Source organism: Phascolarctos cinereus, unplaced genomic scaffold (assembly GCF_003287225.1).
Source record: "Phascolarctos cinereus isolate Bilbo 61053 unplaced genomic scaffold, phaCin_HiC Scaffold_4;HRSCAF=312, whole genome shotgun sequence".
Lineage (NCBI taxonomy): Eukaryota > Metazoa > Chordata > Mammalia > Diprotodontia > Phascolarctidae > Phascolarctos > Phascolarctos cinereus.
In genome coordinates, this window is record NW_027555847.1 from 664,701,572 (window position 1) to 664,719,371 (window position 17,800).

Consider the following 17,800-nt stretch of genomic DNA (forward strand, 5'->3'; position numbering starts at 1 on the left):
GTCCTTTTGCTCCTTTGGGGAGTCTCCACTCCTTTCTCCACTGTGCAGGTGGGGCTTCCTTGCTGGCGAACTCAATAAACCTTCATTTGTTCCTAAATTTATGATATTGGGTTTGGGTTCTGGTTTTGGGATTCTGGTTTGTGGTGGCACTGACAATTCTACCCACAGTAAATGGTGACAGGCAATGGGAATCTCAGATGGGCTGCCTTGTGGAATTCCAGGGATCACAACTTGGGAATACCACTCAGAATAGTTCTTATGGTTGATACTGAGAACCTGGTGATTATTTGTACTACAGTGGATGAGGATTTGCCATGCCTCCCTGTTCCACAAATGGGAACACCCTGCCCCCCCCAGTCAATCAGGTGTTTTGGTCTGGTTCTGGATTAGAAATTGGTTTTTCTGGATTAATTGGAAAAGATTTCTTTAGCAAGTGCTTCTATGTGTTTGTCTTGTCTGTTTCTGTGAAAGTGTTTGTATTTGGGTAATGTTCAGCATTGTCTATGTTTTGTGTCTTGGTAAATCCAAACTGATTTTTCCTGTAGTCTAATCAAACAATGGAAAAAATATGTAAAGAGTAAAAATTTTTCTGTGGAACTTTCAAAACCTTCTGAAAGAAAGTCTCTCTCTGCATTTCTAACTGTAGCTAAGTTGGGGATGCACACAAAATAGATAAGAGAGAAGGGAATCAAGAAGGCAGGCACTTACCTGAGCTCTGCCCCAAACCACTCTGAACACCTTTAAATAATGCCATAAAACAATTCCTGAAACAGCAGAACCCACAAAAGGGCAGGATGAAACAATTTTCCAGCCCAAGACAACTTAAACGTTTGGCAGGAAAGTCTGTCGAGCCAGGGTGAGAATGGAGCACAATCCGGTGCAGGGCTTGCCAGCACAGACCAGGCCCCAGCAAACCAGGAGAAGAAGTTGGGAATGAATGAATCATCAGCTGCAGTGGTTGCTTCCAGAGCTCCCAGCTCACAAATGGTAAGGGGACTGAACAACTGGTCAGAAGGAGATCACAGGGGTCTCTGCTGGCAGGATTGTTGCTTTGCCCATACTCAGATCTGAGTGACAGTAATGGGTGGTAGTCCCAGTGTGAGGAGGAGCACTGGCACATCAGAGCTTGTGGCAGCAATGCGGCAGGGACTCCTCACAACTCCAGGGCAGAAAAGAGTGCTTGTGGTTGTCACAAACCAGAGCACAGACCAGAAGAATAGTAAACACACCTCTCTTTAGAGCATACCACTTTGGAAAAACTGAAAACTTACAGGTCCCTAGAAGTATCTCTGAAAACAGCTGCACAGAACTTCTGAAGCTTGGGACAGTGTACTCACTTTAGCAAAGAGTCCAAAGTCAAGAAATAGGCTGAGAAAATGAGCAAACAATAGAAAAAAATTCTCCAAGAAAAATATGAATTGGTCTCAGACCATGGAAGAGCTCAAAAAGGATTTTGAGAAGCAAGTAAGAGAAGTAGAGGAAAAATTGGGAAGAGAAATGAGAGTGATGTAAAAAAATAATGAAAAAAGAGTCAAAAGTTTGGTAAAGGAGGCACCAAAAAATACTAAAGAAAATAACACCTTAAAAAAACAGAATAGGCCAAATTGTAAAAGAGGTACAAAAATCCAGTGAGGAGAATTTCTTAAGCAGAATTGGCCAAATGGAAAAAGAGGTACAAAACCTCACTGAAGAAAATAATTCCTTAAAAATTAGAATTGAGCAAATGGAAACTAATGACTGAGACATCAAGAAACAATAAAGCAAAACCAAAAGAATGAAAAAATAGAAGACAATGTGAAACATCTTATTAGAAAAACAACTGATTTAGAAAAAAGATCTGGGAGAGATAATTTAAAAATTGTTGGACTTCTTGAAATCCATGATCAAAAAAAGAGCCTACACATCACTTTTCAAGAAATTATCAAGGAAAATTGCCCTGATAGTCTAAAACCAGAGGATAAAATAGAAATTGAAAGAATCCACTGATCACCTCCTGAAAGAGATTCCAAAATGAAAACTCCCAGGAATATTGTAGCCAAATTCCAGAACTCCCAGGTCAAGGAGAAAATATTGCAACCAGCCAGAAAGAAACAATTCAAGTATCATGGAGCCATAGTAATGATAATACAAGATTTAGTAGCTTCTACATTAATGGACCAGAAGGCTTGAAATATGACATTCTGGAGGGCAAAGGAGCTAGGATTACAACCAAGAATCACCTACTCGGCAAAACTGAGTATAATCCTTCAGGGGGAAAAATAAACATTCAGTGAAATAGAGAACTTTCAAGCATTCCTGATGAAAAGACTAGAACTGAATAGAAAATCTGACTTCCAAATACAAGACTCAAGAGAAGCATAAAAAGGTAAACAGGAAATGGAAATCATAAGGGACTTAATACATTTAAACTGTTTACATTCTCACATGGGAAGATGATACTTGTAACTTATAAGAACTTTCTCATTGTTAGGGCAGTTAGAAGGAGTATATATAGACAGAGGGCACAGGTATAAATTGAATATGATGGATGATATCTTTAAAAATAAAATTAAGGGGTGAAAAACAGGAATGTACTGGGAGAAAGGGAAAGGCAGAGGTAGAATGAGGTAAATTATCTCACATAAAAGAAGCAAGAAAGAGCTATTTACAGTGGAAGGGAAGATGGGGGAGGTGGTGGGGAATGCTTGAACCTAACTCTCTTTGGAATTGGCTCAAAGAGGGAATAATATACACACTCAATTGGGTATAGAAATAAATCTTACCTTACAGGAAAGTAGGAGGGAAAGAGGATAGGAGAAGGCCGGAGATGCTCATAGAAGGGAGAGTGGATTGGGGGAGGAAATAGTCATAAGGAAAACACTTGAGAAGAGGCAGGGTGAAAGGAGAGAGAAAATAAAATAAACAGGGAAAAAATATAGTTAGCAATCATACCTATGAAAAAAATTTTTGAAGCAAGTTTCTCTGATAAAGGGCTCCTCTCTCAAATATATAGAAAAAAAATCAAATCCCAATTGATAAATGATCAAAAGATATGAACAGTCAGTTTTCAGATGAAGTAATCAAAGCTATCTATAGCCATGTGAAAAAATGCTCTAAATCGCGATTGATTGGAGGAAATGCAAATTATAACAATACTGAGGTACAACCTCGTACATATTAGATTGACTAATAGGACAGAAAAGGAGAATGATAAATGTTGGAGGGGATGTGGGAAAATTGAGACAGTAATGCACCATTGGTGGAGTTATGACCTTATTCAACCATTATGCAGCGAGATTTGTAACTATGCCCAAATATTTATAGCAGCTCTTTTCTGGTGGCAAAGAATTGGAAACTGAGGGGATGTTCATCAATATGGGAATGGCTGAACAATTTGTGGTATGTGATTGTGATGGAATTCTATGGTTACATAAGAAATGATGAGCTAGATGATCTCAGAAAAACCCAGAGAGACTTACATGAACTGATGCAAAGTGAAATGAGTAGAACCAGGAGAACATTGTACACAGTAACATCAATATTGTAAGATGATCAGTTGTGAATGACTTAGCTATTCTAAGCAATACAATGATCCAAGACAACTCTGAAGGACTTATGATGAAAAATGCTATCCATCCCCAGAGAAAGAACTGATGGAATCTGAATACAGATCAAAGCATGCTTTTTTACTTTCTTTATTTTTCTTGGGTTTTTACTTTGGTGTATGTTTTCTTTTACAACATGACTAATACGGAAATATGTTTTGCATGATTACACATGTATAACCTATATCAAAGTGCTTGCCTTCTCAATGAGGGGGTTGAGGGGAAGTGAGAGAATTTGGAAATCAATTTTAAAAACTAAAGCTGAAAATTGTTTTTACATGTCATTGGGGAAAAAATACCAAAAAAAATTTTTTTAAGTTATGGGGGGGGAGAGAGAGAGAGAGAGACAGAGAGACAGAGAGACAGAGAGAGAGAAGGGAATCTTTTTTTCTCCTGAGTCTGCAGAAATTTATGATATTATAAACTAATTAGGGACTAAATCTGTGACTGAAATGTAAGTACTGTGAATTTCCAAATTGTGGTTTGAATATTTTTAATAAATACTGAAATATGTTAGTGAATTTTGGGGTACCACTCTGTAGATTTTTTTTTCTTTTAGGCAATTGGGGTTAAGTGACTTGCCCAGGGTCACACAGCTAGTAAGTGTCAAGGGTTTGGTCTGAGGCCAGATTTGAGCTCAGGTCCTCCTGACTTCAGGTCCGGTGCTCTATCCACTGTACCACCTAGCTGCCCCTGTAGATTTTGTTTTAAGAAAAAATCAGAATAAAACTTTGTGAAAGTTGCATAGAAACAGCACTCAGACCTTTTGTCACTTTTCCCCCAGAGAGTGGCAGATTTATTGTTTTATTGCAAGGAGGAAAGTTATTTCACTAACTAGGAAAAAAGAGAGCTGAAATAGTATCAGCGAAGTTCCAAAATAAAGAGGAAAAATGGGTTTGCAGTTTGAATTTATCTGGTCCTTATAAACCACCCATTGTTACCTCTTTTCTTGACCACAAAAAGGGAGAAGCTCGTTTAAAACAGGAAGCAACTTAAAAGTAAATAAAATTTAATTTGGAAGAATGTTTTGTGTTACCACTGTTTCGTTTCATTTTGTTTTGTTTTCTGTGAATGTAATATGATGCAATGTAACAGAATTGTTTAGGTAAACTAGAGGCAAAATCATCTAAAGGTTTTGGAATAAATCATGCATTTGTAAGCTCTAAAGAACCCACCGGAAGGTAATAGTATTGCAATGAATTGGTGTTGTATTATAAAAAACTTGTGCTAAAATTGCAAAAGAGAAACTCAGTGGAATGGGTGAAGAAGATAAATTCTATTGATAGTCTGGGATATGAATGGGAAATAAAGACTAATTAAGCAAGTAGAATGAAGTAAGAGAAATGTCAGGTCAGAATATGGAAAGAAAAAAGAAAAGGGCAGTTTTGAAGGACTTTAATCAAAGTCCACTAGGGGAAATAAAAAGGAAGGAAGAAGTTTTAAGCAAGTAGGGATGAGAAGAGAATAGGTAGAAAGTAAAAGAAAGTTATAATCTGTTTGCACTGAGTGGGGATGGAGGGTTAGAAAATGAAAGGTTTGGAGTTTGAGTGAGGTTTTTGATCTTGTTGAAATAAAACATATATGAGAAATTCTATGTGGTATTCTTTATATGGAAAACATAGGAATATATTTGCAGTGTGGTATTATTTGAGGAAATCAGGCCTTAAAGGAAACGTAGTATTTAGCATTAACATTAAATAATATTTAGCAATGTGGTTAGAAACTGCAAGTTTTGCTAAAGGCATAATTGGATCAAAATTATTCTGTGTTGGTCTTGAATACAATCAATATTGCATTTAATACTGCAATAGTATATTTGCAGTATAGAATGCTAAAGGTTGCAATCTAATCAGATAGGCCTTCCAGTAGAATGCCAAAAGTAATACAATGAATGATTTTCTATGTAAGATAATTTGGAAAGGCATTCAATTAAATTGATGTCATATGACTTGCAATAAATTTTGTTTCATGTTTTAAATACATATTGTGTACATTATTAATGTGTTTCTGCATTTTCTTGTACTGTGAATTTTTACAAACCATTGTATAATAAATGCTGTTAAGAAGATGATGTAATTGTATCATTAGAAAATTTAACTCCTTTTGATATGGATGCTGTGAAATTATTAAATTGTTAGAGGCTATTGTCACAATGTTAAAACTCATCAAGTATTTCATTGGGAATATTTTAAAAGGGAAGAATAATAATTACTTTGTGGAAAAAGGAAAAAAAAGAAGCCAGCCTTGTAAAATTTCCTTATATGTAAACTTGTCAGGTTCCTTGGGACTATCTGCTTGGACAAGGTCACAAAATCTTATTGGCCCTTTAAAAGAACTTGCTAAATGTTGTGAAATTCCAAAATAATGAACTGGTTTAACTGAGAAAATGTGATTTCCCTCTTGTATCACAAACACTTTTTGCCAAAGTGGGGCTGAATTTACAGGTTTGCTTGCGATATAGAAGTCATTTATATGATGATTTGTGGTTATGAAAATTATGAAATTATACCTGGAAATAGCCAGTGTTTTTCTGGATTTAGAGTGAACTCTCATATAGTCACTATTTATGTGAAATTCCAGTATGTAATTATTTTCTTCATTTCTAATGACTGATTTTTAAACCAGGATGAGTTTAAACTCAAAAAAAAAGAAAAGGATGTTGAATGAATTTTTTTGAAAGGCCTGATAAACTTTTTATTATTAACTGTTACTGCAACAACATGAGAGAAATAATAACTATATCTAGCCTTAAGCTGTGATTAGTCAAACTTGCTATTGGAGGTAAAATCTCTATGGACAGGAATTTGATATTGTTCTGAGTTTTGAATTTGGGTAAAAATGTCTGAATTATCATTGTCAGTAAATCACCATTCATGGGAAATCCCATGAGCTGTTCAAATGGAGTGTAATCCAAGAGCTGCTACAGGTGGGAAATTTGAAAGGATGAACTTTCATAGGTGAACGGAGGATCCCCTTGACTCAGTTATTTCCTTTCTGAACAGCAATGTTTCCCAACTGGTTAATCCTCAGCCTGGCTATGATACTCTGTGAATAATGTGGAACTTTGCTATATGATTGGCCGTTCCAAAAAGTTAACGATGACATCTGAAATCAAACAGAACTAGAGATGCTTTATCCTGTTATATCTATGTTAAGTCACTCTGTATCCTTAGGCTTAGGCCAGAAGGTACAGTCCTGATGTTGATGATGTTGATATCCTTCCTTCTTCCTTTCATAGCAAATCTCTCTAGCTATGCCAGGTAAAAATGTAATATTTTAAATGTAATGAATCTTGTTGTTGCAATACCCCAGCACCTCTGAATTGCTATAATGGGATGCAAGTAGAAGGTACCTTATTGGGTAGCCTACTTTGATGGTCTTCCTATAGCTCTGTTATTCGTAAGACTAAATTCCATAAGGTCTAAACTGGTTTTCACCACATGAACTAATTACTGGAGGGCCAATTTGATTAGAGTTTGTCCAATTTTACTAAATTATAGTAAGTCCTAACACTGGCAGGCTTTGACAGCATTACCAAAAGAATCTTCATAAATGACCTGGAACCTGGAGATGGTCAAGGAAACATCTCCACAAACCTACCCTGATCCATGCACAGATGTTTGGGAGATGCACAAGAGGCTCTTGCCAGATACCTGAAGATCATAGACACTGCCAAAGGACGTGACACCTCCTAAAGCTACAGCCATATTGGATTTCTTTTTTTTACCTTACTGTAATTTTGTTTGTTTTATTAGTTCAGTGTGTGTTATCTGTTACCTATTCTGTAAGATGCTTATCATTTCTGCTTGGATTGATTTGGGAACTTTTTTTTTTAATTGTAAGACTGTTAATAGTCTCAGAGAGGGGAATCATGGCTAGCCAAGAAAGCTAAAGCCAACTCCATCTTGTCTGTGGTTCCTCTATTGCCTAGACCCTATTTGTATCACAACCCACCCACCTCCCCCTCCTCAATCTAGCAAGGACAGTCCTATCTATTAGAACAGGGTTTCAAGAGATAGCTAACTTGAGCCTTTCCTGTTTCTAGTCCAGCAACAGGCCTGTTGAATCACAGGATACCACATCCCCTATTCCTTTTCCACAAGCCCCCAATAACAACCTTGTCTAATCCTGAGGTACTTAATTCACCTCTTGCCTAAATTAAAACCTATATAAGCTTTGTCCTTTTGTTCCTTTGCGGAGTCTTGGCCCCTTCGGGTGGGGCTCTTTTGTTGACAAACTCAATAAACCCATTGGTTTCTAAATTTATGGTACTGGATTTGGGTTATGGTTTGGGGGATTTGGGTGACACCAACAATTTGACCTACAATGCTCACAGCAGTCCTTTGAGGTAGGTGCTGTTATTATCCCCACTTCACAGTTGAGGAAACGGACAGGTTAAGTGACTTACCCAGAATCACACTGCTAGTAAGTTTGAACTCAGGTCTTCTTGACCCCAGGTCTAGTTACTGATGGAAGCCTTGGTAGATCTGTGGGCTGAATCTCAGAAGTAGGATGAGTGAAGGTTAATTCAAGTGAGTTTTTTATTTGCCTAAGTATTTCCACTGATGAATTCAAACTTTTTTTTTCTTTTAAGGTCTCTGGCCAATGAGGCATTATAACCTTCTATTTTCTCCTTGTCAAGGAGATGATGATGGCCTTGAACTGTCTTTGGGAATTAACTGAATGCTATGCCCTTGCTTAGGATCTGGTATGAGCTTAGGAGCTGAGTTGAATGGGATCGAGGGCTTCTAGACAGTTTGGGGTGGGAAGAAAAGAAGGGAGAAATACTAGGTTCCTCTTGGCCTTAGGACCTCAATCTGAGGCCACCCTCACCTGTTCTACCTGTTATACCATCTGATATCCCCAACAACCCTGGGACATAGTTGCTACTCTTGCCCTCATTTTACAAATGAGTAACCTGAAGCTGAGAGAGGTCAAGTGACTTTCCCAGGGTCACACGGCTGGTAACTCAATCATGCTTAGAGCTCAGATTTTCTAAACTCCAGGCTCTGCACTCTATCTGGTACCTTGTGGCAAATTCAGGCAGACTTAAGTTTTCTCATCTGTCCTGCTCAGACATTTGTTCAGTAGCCGACTTCCCATAGTGATTTTCCACCTTGCCTCACCCATCCTGTCTCATTTGTTTCTTCCAGAAGGCCCTGTGGGATGGGCAGGCATAGCTTTTGGTACAGAGAGATGGCTCTGAGGACAGGCTTGAGCTTCTTGTCATTCCAAAACCAGCCTAGCAAACCTTGAGAGCTCCTCACTCCCAGACTTAGCCCAGGATGGGACCTCCCAGCCCCAATGCTATGATCCTATGATCCAGCCTGTCACTCTTCATGATTTACAGATGAGGGAATTGATGCCCAAGAAAGGTGAAGTGATTTCCCCAAAGCTGGAGACAAATGGGGTCTCTGAGACCCAGTCCCCCTAATTAGTGCTCGTTGCCTCCTCTCACAATATCCAGTCCTTATCCCTGTACAAATATTCCCCCAGCAGAATGTAAAATCCCTGAGGGCAAGGGGATGTTTTGTGCCTTTCATCCAGATGTCTGGCACACGGTAAGTAGACTCTTAGCTGCTTACAGGGTGAGGCAGACAAGAGGAGAGATCAAGTCACTTGCTCTAACATCAAACTTGTAGTAAATTTGACAGAAGAAAACTTGCCTGGTATTTTCAGGCCCGTCACTGCTGTTGCTACTGTATAAAACCAGAGGATGCTGTAGGAAGTAGTCTGGTTTTTATGAGTCTGTCCAAGTTTGGCAGAAACCAGGCTTTAAGGAAGCAGATGGTATTGAGAACAGAAGTAAAAATCTTTTTAGAACTTGCGGTGGGGGAGGGGAAGAGTTGCATTTAGATCAGAGGATCAAATTAAGACCTAGAAGGGACCTCAGCTATCAAATCCAACCCCCTTCATTTTTACAGATGAGGAAACTGAGGCAGAGAGAAGGAAGGTGACTCATCCAGGGGTCATAACACTGGTAAGGCAGAATTTGAACTCAGGTCTTCCTGACTCTTAAATCCAGCCTTCTGTAGGGAGGGAGGGGGAACTCAGGGGTATTAAAAACAGTCTTAAGAGCCATGGTATGGAGACAATTCCAGCTTGAAGTTGTTTCTGTACTGTTTTTTTAGCTGTGGAAACCTCGGTCAACTTAATTAGACTCCATTCCCCATCTGTAAAATGGGGAGAATATTTGTACTATCTCTTCTCTGAGTTCCTATGAAAATGTAGGCAGAGTGCTTTGGAAACACAGTGGGTGTGAGACTGTAGGCCTGGGGCCACTTAAAGCTCTCAGATGACCCTGTGTCTTCATCTGTGAAATGACTCCAACCCTAATCTCCATACGTAGGTACTGAGGCAAGCACTTTTCGAATACAGTACTGAAATGTTAAGGAAACGGGAGATGCTACTACCCTACCATAGGGCACCCGCCTTTCTTTCTTCCATGGGGAGTGAGGGACAGTGCAACTAAGGAAGGCGTCTGGGAGGAGCCAGGCCAGGCCAGGAGGAATAAGAAAGGGCAGAGGAGCCGGGGTCCCCAAGCCCCTGCCTCACCTGGCTTCTCCCAGAACCTCTTTTGCTAGAGAGGGTTTGGGTTCTGATGCAGCTTAGCAGGCATTGTGGTTTAGCAGAAACGGAGTGAATTTGTAGTCTGGGAAGCTAGCTTTCACTTTTAACTTTGTTGTTTCCGAGCCCCAGGCCTTTTCACACACTTCTGGAATGACCACTTCAACGGCGACTCAGAATCCGCCTGGCGAAGTCCCTGCCCCCTGCCCCTCCCCCCTCCCCCCCAGCCCAAGGCATCTCTCCATTTTCAAATTATCTTGTACCTAACTAATAACAATAGCTAGCATTTCTATAGCCGAAGTAGGTGTTATTATTATCCTCATTTTACAGAAAAAGAAATTGAAGCAGGCAGAGGTGGTGGCTTATCCAGGGTCACTTAACCTAGTAAGGGACCGAGGGGAAATTCAAAGGCAGGTCTTCCTGACCCCTAACCCATAGCTCTATCTACTGGTCCCAGTTCCAACCTATTTATTTTTTTTACATAATGTTGTATCAGAATAAGCACTTTAAAGGCAGAAACTGGTTTCCCTTTTTCATTTGCTTATGCAACCCAGCACCTAGCTCTTGTTAGGCGCTTAATTGAATGATTGTGGTCACTTTCCGTCTAGGGATCTCAGTTTACTCATCTGTAGAATGGGGTTGCTCGGTCACGAGGAGAGGCTGGGGATACATTAAGAAATGGAAAAAAAAAATCAGTTAAAAAAATTAGCCCTATGATTAAGTTCTACTTCCACTACCCCTCCCCCATCACTTCTCCTCCAGGTTGGTAGTTAGGAAATGGCAGCTAGGGACAGAATGGGGGCTTTTCCCTAGCCGGAGATTGGAAGTAATCTTGTGCTGTTTTTTTTTTAACCCCCCCAAATCTAGGTCCACTTAAGCCGAGAGTGAGGGCGGAAGAACTCCAACTAGATCTCTCGAAGAATCGGGGGTGGTGAAACCTCCCTGCCCCTGGGGCGTAGACCGATCCACCCTATAGCTGCCGAGCTAGACCGACCAGGCCAAAAGCTAATTACTTATCCAACATCTCCCCGGGCTCCGAATAAATGTAGGTGGCTCCGAGGTTCCAACCTTTGCCCTCTCCCAGCCTGGGTAGCTCTGGAGGCCGAGGAAGCCACTCCGAGGGGCTGCAGGACTAGAAGACCTGGACACCCCACTTCCGGCGGGTATGACTGTCTTAGGCCGATTACGGAATTTTCTCTGTTCTCCATCCCGCAGAGTTGGGAGCTTCCCCTCGCAGTGTTCGGAACTCCTTGTTGAGTCCCGACCCATTCCGAGCTTTCCCTCAACTCCGCGTTTGAAATGACTGTCACTCACCTCAGCGTCACCCCTCATCCCTGTTCTAAATTCCTCTCTTCTTCCCCGCTTTACCCCATCCCACCCCCTTCCTCCTCAGAGTTTCTAGCTTCGCACCCTTTCTCTCCCGGGTAGAGCTGGATATTCCCATTCCTCCAGGGTTGGAGTTTAGGAGTTCTCCCATTCCTGGGGCCCAGGAGGACCCTTTCTGGCTCAGCCTGCCTGCGCCATGCAGTTTGCTCTGAGTACCCATAGGAGAGCGATGCCTCCCCAACCTGTCTATGCCCTGAAACGGATCTGTCTCCTGGGGAAGTCCCAATCAGTTCCCTCCAGTGGCTGGGAGAAAAGAGGAAATCTTCATGCCACTCAAATGTCTGAGGGAGGGGCCGGGCCGGACTCTGAATGCGTCGCAAAAAGTTTCCGTAACACATCTAGTTGTCCAGCTTCCGCATCCAGCCTCCACTGCGGGAGCCGCTGGTGTGCTGCGCCTTGTCTAGCAGGACTGAGACTAGAACCTTCATTCTGGGGCAGCTAGCGGCACCCAGGCCCTGGGAAATCCTTTGGCTCCTTCCTTCTGGCTTCTCTGTATGTTCCAGCCTAAGCACTCTGGTGCTCAGAACTTCTAAGGAAAGGTAAGGGGAGGGTGAAGCTGTGGAGTCCAGTGGGGGCAGGGAAGTCCACCATTTCGTGGGTGACCCTGGCCCGGGACCCACGTGGATCCACAATCTCTTTCCCTTGTGGTAGTAGTTGACCGATTCCTCACTCAGGCAGGCAACACTTGGGAGGAAGAAGGAAAGGGTAGAAGGTTGGAATTAAGTACCTATTAGGACAGATATTACTACCTCCACAATCTTAGTCACAGATCTAGGCGTCACACTGCTTTGCTGATTACTGAGCAAAGGTTAAATGACTCTCTGACGTTCCTTTACCTTAGGAGTTTTTTAATCTATTTTGGTAACTGTATGTCAATAGAATTGGTTTCCTTTGGAATCCTCTGCATTTTAACCCTCTGCATTTAAAAACATTATTCTGAAAAGGTGCCCATAGGTTTTCCTCAGATTGCCCAAGGGACTCATGACCCCAAACACCCAAAAAGTTAAGAACTCCTGTCAGTTTGTTCAGCCACGTCTGACTCTTCATAACCCCTTTTGGGGTTTTCTTGGCAGAGATGCTGGAGTGATTTGCCATTTCTTTTTACAGCTCCTTTTACAGAAGAGGAAACTGAGGCAAACAGAGTGAAGTGAATTGCCCAGGGTCACATAGCAAGTGTCTGAGGCCAGATTTGAACTCAGGAAGATAAATCTGTCAGTTTACACTTTACCTTTTCCAGTATTCTTCCGTACAATCTCTCAGCCAAACTTAATAGCTCTCTCTGTGCTCCAGACATCTCCTGAGCTTTGCTACCTTGATGGCTTTGCTCACCTGTACTCTATGCCTGCCTTCACCACCTTCCTCCCCCCTTGAACTCCTAAACATGCTCTTAAAAGCCTAACCCAAACGCTGCCTTTTTCCTTTGTTCAGTTTTGTTTACAAAGGTACTTGAGTGCTAGGACAATCATATCTCTGACTTCATATTACTAAAGTATTTCTGATCAATATTTTTCACTTTATTATTTTTTAAAAACCAAACCAGTTTTATTATTACTTTATCAAAATGCCTGCTAAAATCTATAGGGCCTTTTGTTTTGTACATAAGGAGGAGGAAGATAGCAAATACCTGTTTTCTTTTCAGTCTTCACCTAGGGAAGAGAGAACAGGGATGTACTGGAGAGATTTTTAATTAACAGAACTGACAATTTATTGGTTATTGGGAGTGGCGTAAGTGAGAGTTAAGGGTCCAATACAAGTGATAAACCTGGGTGGCTAGAATTTATATTTTATTCTAAAAACAAAAGCCACTGAAGAAGCTTCTTGAGCAGAGAAGTGACAAGGTCAGATCTGCTCACTGAAAAGTGCTTGGTGAATTGAATTGGGGACAGAGACCTACCAGGTCTTAACTAAACTTTCTATTTGCTCTAGATCTTAGTAATGAAATCTGTTGCTGTTTGCTGGTGCTGGACATCAGATGGGGGGAAAGCCATTTTGGTCTTTTACATCATGGGTGAATTGATAATTTATGAAGTTATGAAATGGGGGCAGGCTTGCCCAAGTGTTTTGGGCATTCTCCAGGAAAGACCCTGATTGGCAGCCAGAAATAGTATAGCAGTCACACTTCAATGAAGGCAAACAGTACAGAAAATACAGAGACAAGCAGCAAAAGGATTACAGAGGTAGATGGCAGTGTGAGGACAGAGGATGGGATGGTGAAGGCAGGCAGGCAGTGTGGGGAAGATGATGGGAAGAGGGAGAGGTAGAAAGTATCCCTCACATAACCATATTAGAGTTGGAAGCACTAGGCAGCATGGACCCAATGCAGCTGGAAGAGGGTTGAGGTCTCATTTTTATAGGATTTTTTGTTTTTGTTTTTGAAACAGACCAACTCTTATCTGTGCCACCTTGGGACTAATTCATTAACATCCAAATCATCTCAAAGTGTTGGTAAAACTTCAAAGTTAACACATCCACATCATCTCCAATTTACCATCAACTTTTGATGCTCTGCTGGTCCTGAGCTGTGGAGGTCTGGATTTTTGTCTATGGACCAGATATCATAAGACCAGAACCCTGACAGTACCACCTAGATGGCTTTCCCTGATTCAGCATATATTACCAGGAAGTGAATTTTGGTTCATATATGATACAGTTTGTAAATTATGCTTCTTGGATGTTTGGGATGATTTGTATGTGACTTCCAGGTTCCCCTCTGTGATCTGATTTTCTGCTGTTGTCCCTTTATACTGACTAGAAGTGGACGGTAGTGGTTAGGGCGATCAGAACAAGATATAATTTTAATACAATGGGACTGTCTTTTAGAGGAATGAGATACAGACCAATAAATAACTATACAATTCAGGAAATGCCCAGGTTAAACTAAGGGGGCGAGTGATTGGAGGACAGGTCTCCTTCATCTTAGGGTGAATAAGAAAGTTTCCTGAAAGAGGTGGCACCTGAGCTGGGCTTGGAAAGAAGAAGGAAGGATTCCAACAGGAGTATGAAAAGAGGAGGAACATAAAATAAGGCTGGGAAGATGGGTTAGAGATAGACCAAAGAAAAGGCTGGAACTATAAAGTAGGGAGCTGGTATTTTATCTTGTAGGTAAGGGGAAATCATTGATGAGGTTTCAGCAGTGATGTAGTAAGAGCTAGGCCATAGGAAGCTTATTTGGGCAGCTGTGTTGTGGATGGGTTAGAGAAGGGGGTACTAAATCTGAGAGATCCTTGTAGGAGGCTGTTGAAACTGCCCACAGGAGAGGCAGTGAATGCCTTAACTAGGATGGTGGCCTTTTGAATAGTGAGAAGGGGATGACTGTGAGAGATGTCCCAGAGGTAAGATGCTCAGCACTTGACAGCTGATGGCATGAGAGTCTGAGAAGAGTTAAAGATGACTCCAAGGTTTTAACCCTCTGGGTAAGTGGATGACCCTATCAATAGAACTAGGAAAGCTGAGAGGAGGAATAAATTGTGGAGAGAGGTTATTTAGCTCTATTTTAGACATGTTAAATATAATTCAAGAAGCATTTGGTAATTGTCCACTTTGTGCAAGGCACTGTATACCAAGACAAAGAAAAAAAGAATCCTTGTCCTCGAGGGGCTTACATTCTACTATAAAATTATAAACAAATGCAAGGTATATTTAAAAACACAAAGTAATTTCCGGGGAAGGGAAGGACAATCAAGTGAATTTGGAAAGGTCTCATGTAGGAAGTTACCCCAGAGCAGGGCCTTGAAGGGCATTAGGGCTTCCAAGACTTGGAAATAAGGAAGGAGAGCATTCTAGGGATGGAAAACAGCCTATACAAAGGGGTGAAGGTGGTAGTTGAAATATTATGTGCAAGTAGGCCAGTTTTGCTGGAAAACTGGGTGCATGGGGGGGAAGTGAGGTTGTAATTTGTGATTGGCATGGAAATTGAGGCCTGATCCAGAATGTAAAGGGTTTTAAATGTTGAATTTGAGATGCCAATGACTGTTTAAGGGACAGTGTCCTATAGGTACATCCTAGGGTAGAGAGTCCCTACCCTAGAAGTCATCTAGCCCAGGGTTTCTTAACATCTTTTGTGCCATGGACCCCTTTGCAGTCAGTCTAGTGGAGCTTATGGACCCTTTCTCAGAATCATGTTTTTAAATTCATAGGATGATAAAGGAAACTGGCATTGAAATACAGTTATCAACATACTGAAAAAGCAAGTTCACATATCTCAGGCTAAGAAGCTCTGAACTAACCCAATCTGCTTCTTTTACAGTTGAGGAAACTGAGACCCAGAGAAGAGAATGACTTACCCAGGGGCACTTAGGCAGTAAGAAGCACTGGAAACTGGATCCTCCGATTCCAAGTTCAGTGCTCTTTCCAGTATACACAGCTGGGAGTAGGGGCTAGAGCTCAGGAGAGTATTCAGAACTGGAAAGCTGTCCAGACATACATATTTGCAATTAATTGGGCCATGGTCTGTTTATTATAAAAATTCATTCATTCATAATACATTTACTGAGTACAGTATGTACAGCGCCCTATTCTAGGTTCCAAACGGGGGATAAAAATGAAGAAGTCCCTGCCCTCTTGGAGTTTATAGTCTAGTGGGGGTTGGGGAAGGGTGGGAAGATAAGACGTGTACATAAATAGCCAGAATACAAAGTAGATGGTGATGGCCTTGCATGAAGTCTTGAGCGCTGTGCAGATCCCATCAGTCTTCAAGGGCTTCAGCTACAGACCAGGTAAAGATTCACACATCTATCCCATGAGGACCAACCAGTTAAGTATAGAGACTCATTAAAAGAAAGTTGGCCATAGGATAATGAATTTTCTGTTTTATGTCAGTAGAAAAGCCACAGAGTGGCTTTTGTTTTTATGTCTGTGCCATCCGCGTGGTAGGGAGGGAGAGCTCACACCAATAAAACCATGATTGTGGGTCCTTGGAAAAAAAAAGAATGTGATGAGTCTTCTATTGGCAGAAGAGATCACCTCTAGATGGGGGCTTCTGGGAAGGCTTCATAGAGAAGGTGATGTTTGAGCTGGGCTTTGAAGATCTCCCATCTGCCTGGGAGAACGAAGTTGAAGGGCATTCTGGGTGAGGTGAATAACACAAGCAAAAAGATACAGATACTGGAAAGCACAAGGTATGTTTAGAAAGTAATGAGCAGATTCTAGTGGATTGAGTGCTAGACCTGGAGTCAGGAAGACCTGAGTTCAAATCCAACCTCAAACACTTCCTAGCTGTGTAACCCTAGCCCAGTCCCTTTACCTCATCTGCTTCACTTTCCTCATTTATAAAATGGGGACAATAACAGCACCTACCTCCAGGATAATTGTGAGGATAAAATGAGATAATATTTGTAAAGCATTTTGTGAATCTTAAGGTATTGTATAAATGCTAGCTATTAGTGGGTAAAATACTGGACTTGAAGTCATAAAGACCTGGATTTGAATTGTACCTCTAGACCCACTAGCTATGTGCCTCTGGACAATTCACTTAACCTCTTTTAGCCTCAGTTTCCTCATCTGTAAAATGAGTGGTTTGAACTTAATGACCTTGAAGATCACTAAGGGACCTATGAATTGGACTGCTTTCCTGGAACTGGAACAAAAAGAGTAGATGGGTGGGAGGGGAGGAACCAGTAGGTGGGGTGGGACCAGATTGTGGGGTTTGAAGTGCTGGGCTAAGGAGTTTGGACTTTGGGTTTTGACCACATCACAGTCCTTTAGGAAGAGTGGTACAGTGGAAGACTTAGTCTCTAGTCCTTACTCACTCGATATGTGACCACAAATACATCTTGCTCCCTCTTTGGGCCTCAGTTTCCTTATCAAGTAAAATGAGGTTGAACTTGATGTCCATCTCTAATATTTGGTGAGTCTGACTGCAATGAGATTGCTGACAGTAGAAGAAATACTGGAGCCGGATGAGTCCTGTATTGGGGTAATGCCGGTGGAAGTAGAAACAAGGAGGAGGCTGGGAGTGATTCGTTTCTGTTTAGTTTTGGGTTTGTTTGCTTTTTTTGGCTAGGCAATGGGGTTAAGTGACTTGCCCAAGGTCACACAGCTACTAAGTGTTAAGTGTCTGAGGCCAGATTTCAACTCAGGTCCTCCTGACTCCAGGGCCAGTGCTTTATCCACTGCTCAACCTAGCTGCCCTGAGTGATTCATTTCAAAGGAAGAATTGGTGGTACTTGGTGACAGACTGGAGATGGAGAGGGATCAGTCAGAGACAATCCTAAGACTTGAAGATTAGAGAATGTTAGTGTCATTGACAGAATTAGGAAGAGGAG

At 41.4% G+C, this 17,800-nt stretch overlaps 1 protein-coding gene across 4 annotated transcripts in view; it reads left to right on the top strand.

Annotated features, from left to right (window-relative positions):
• Nucleotides 1–10,954: 10,954 nt before the first annotated feature.
• TICAM1 (TIR domain containing adaptor molecule 1) overlaps nt 10,955–17,800 on the top strand; it is a 48,557-nt gene continuing 41,711 nt past the window's right edge. Inside the window, exon 1 of one of the 4 annotated variants that reach the window (XM_020971243.2) lies at nt 10,955–11,314. The gene's annotated coding sequence lies outside the window, so the exon portion shown is untranslated. Of the gene's footprint in view, nt 11,315–11,858; nt 12,077–17,800 lie in introns of those variants that run through there. The other 3 variants (XR_013486412.1, XR_013486413.1, XM_020971242.2) reach the window with 3 other exon arrangements.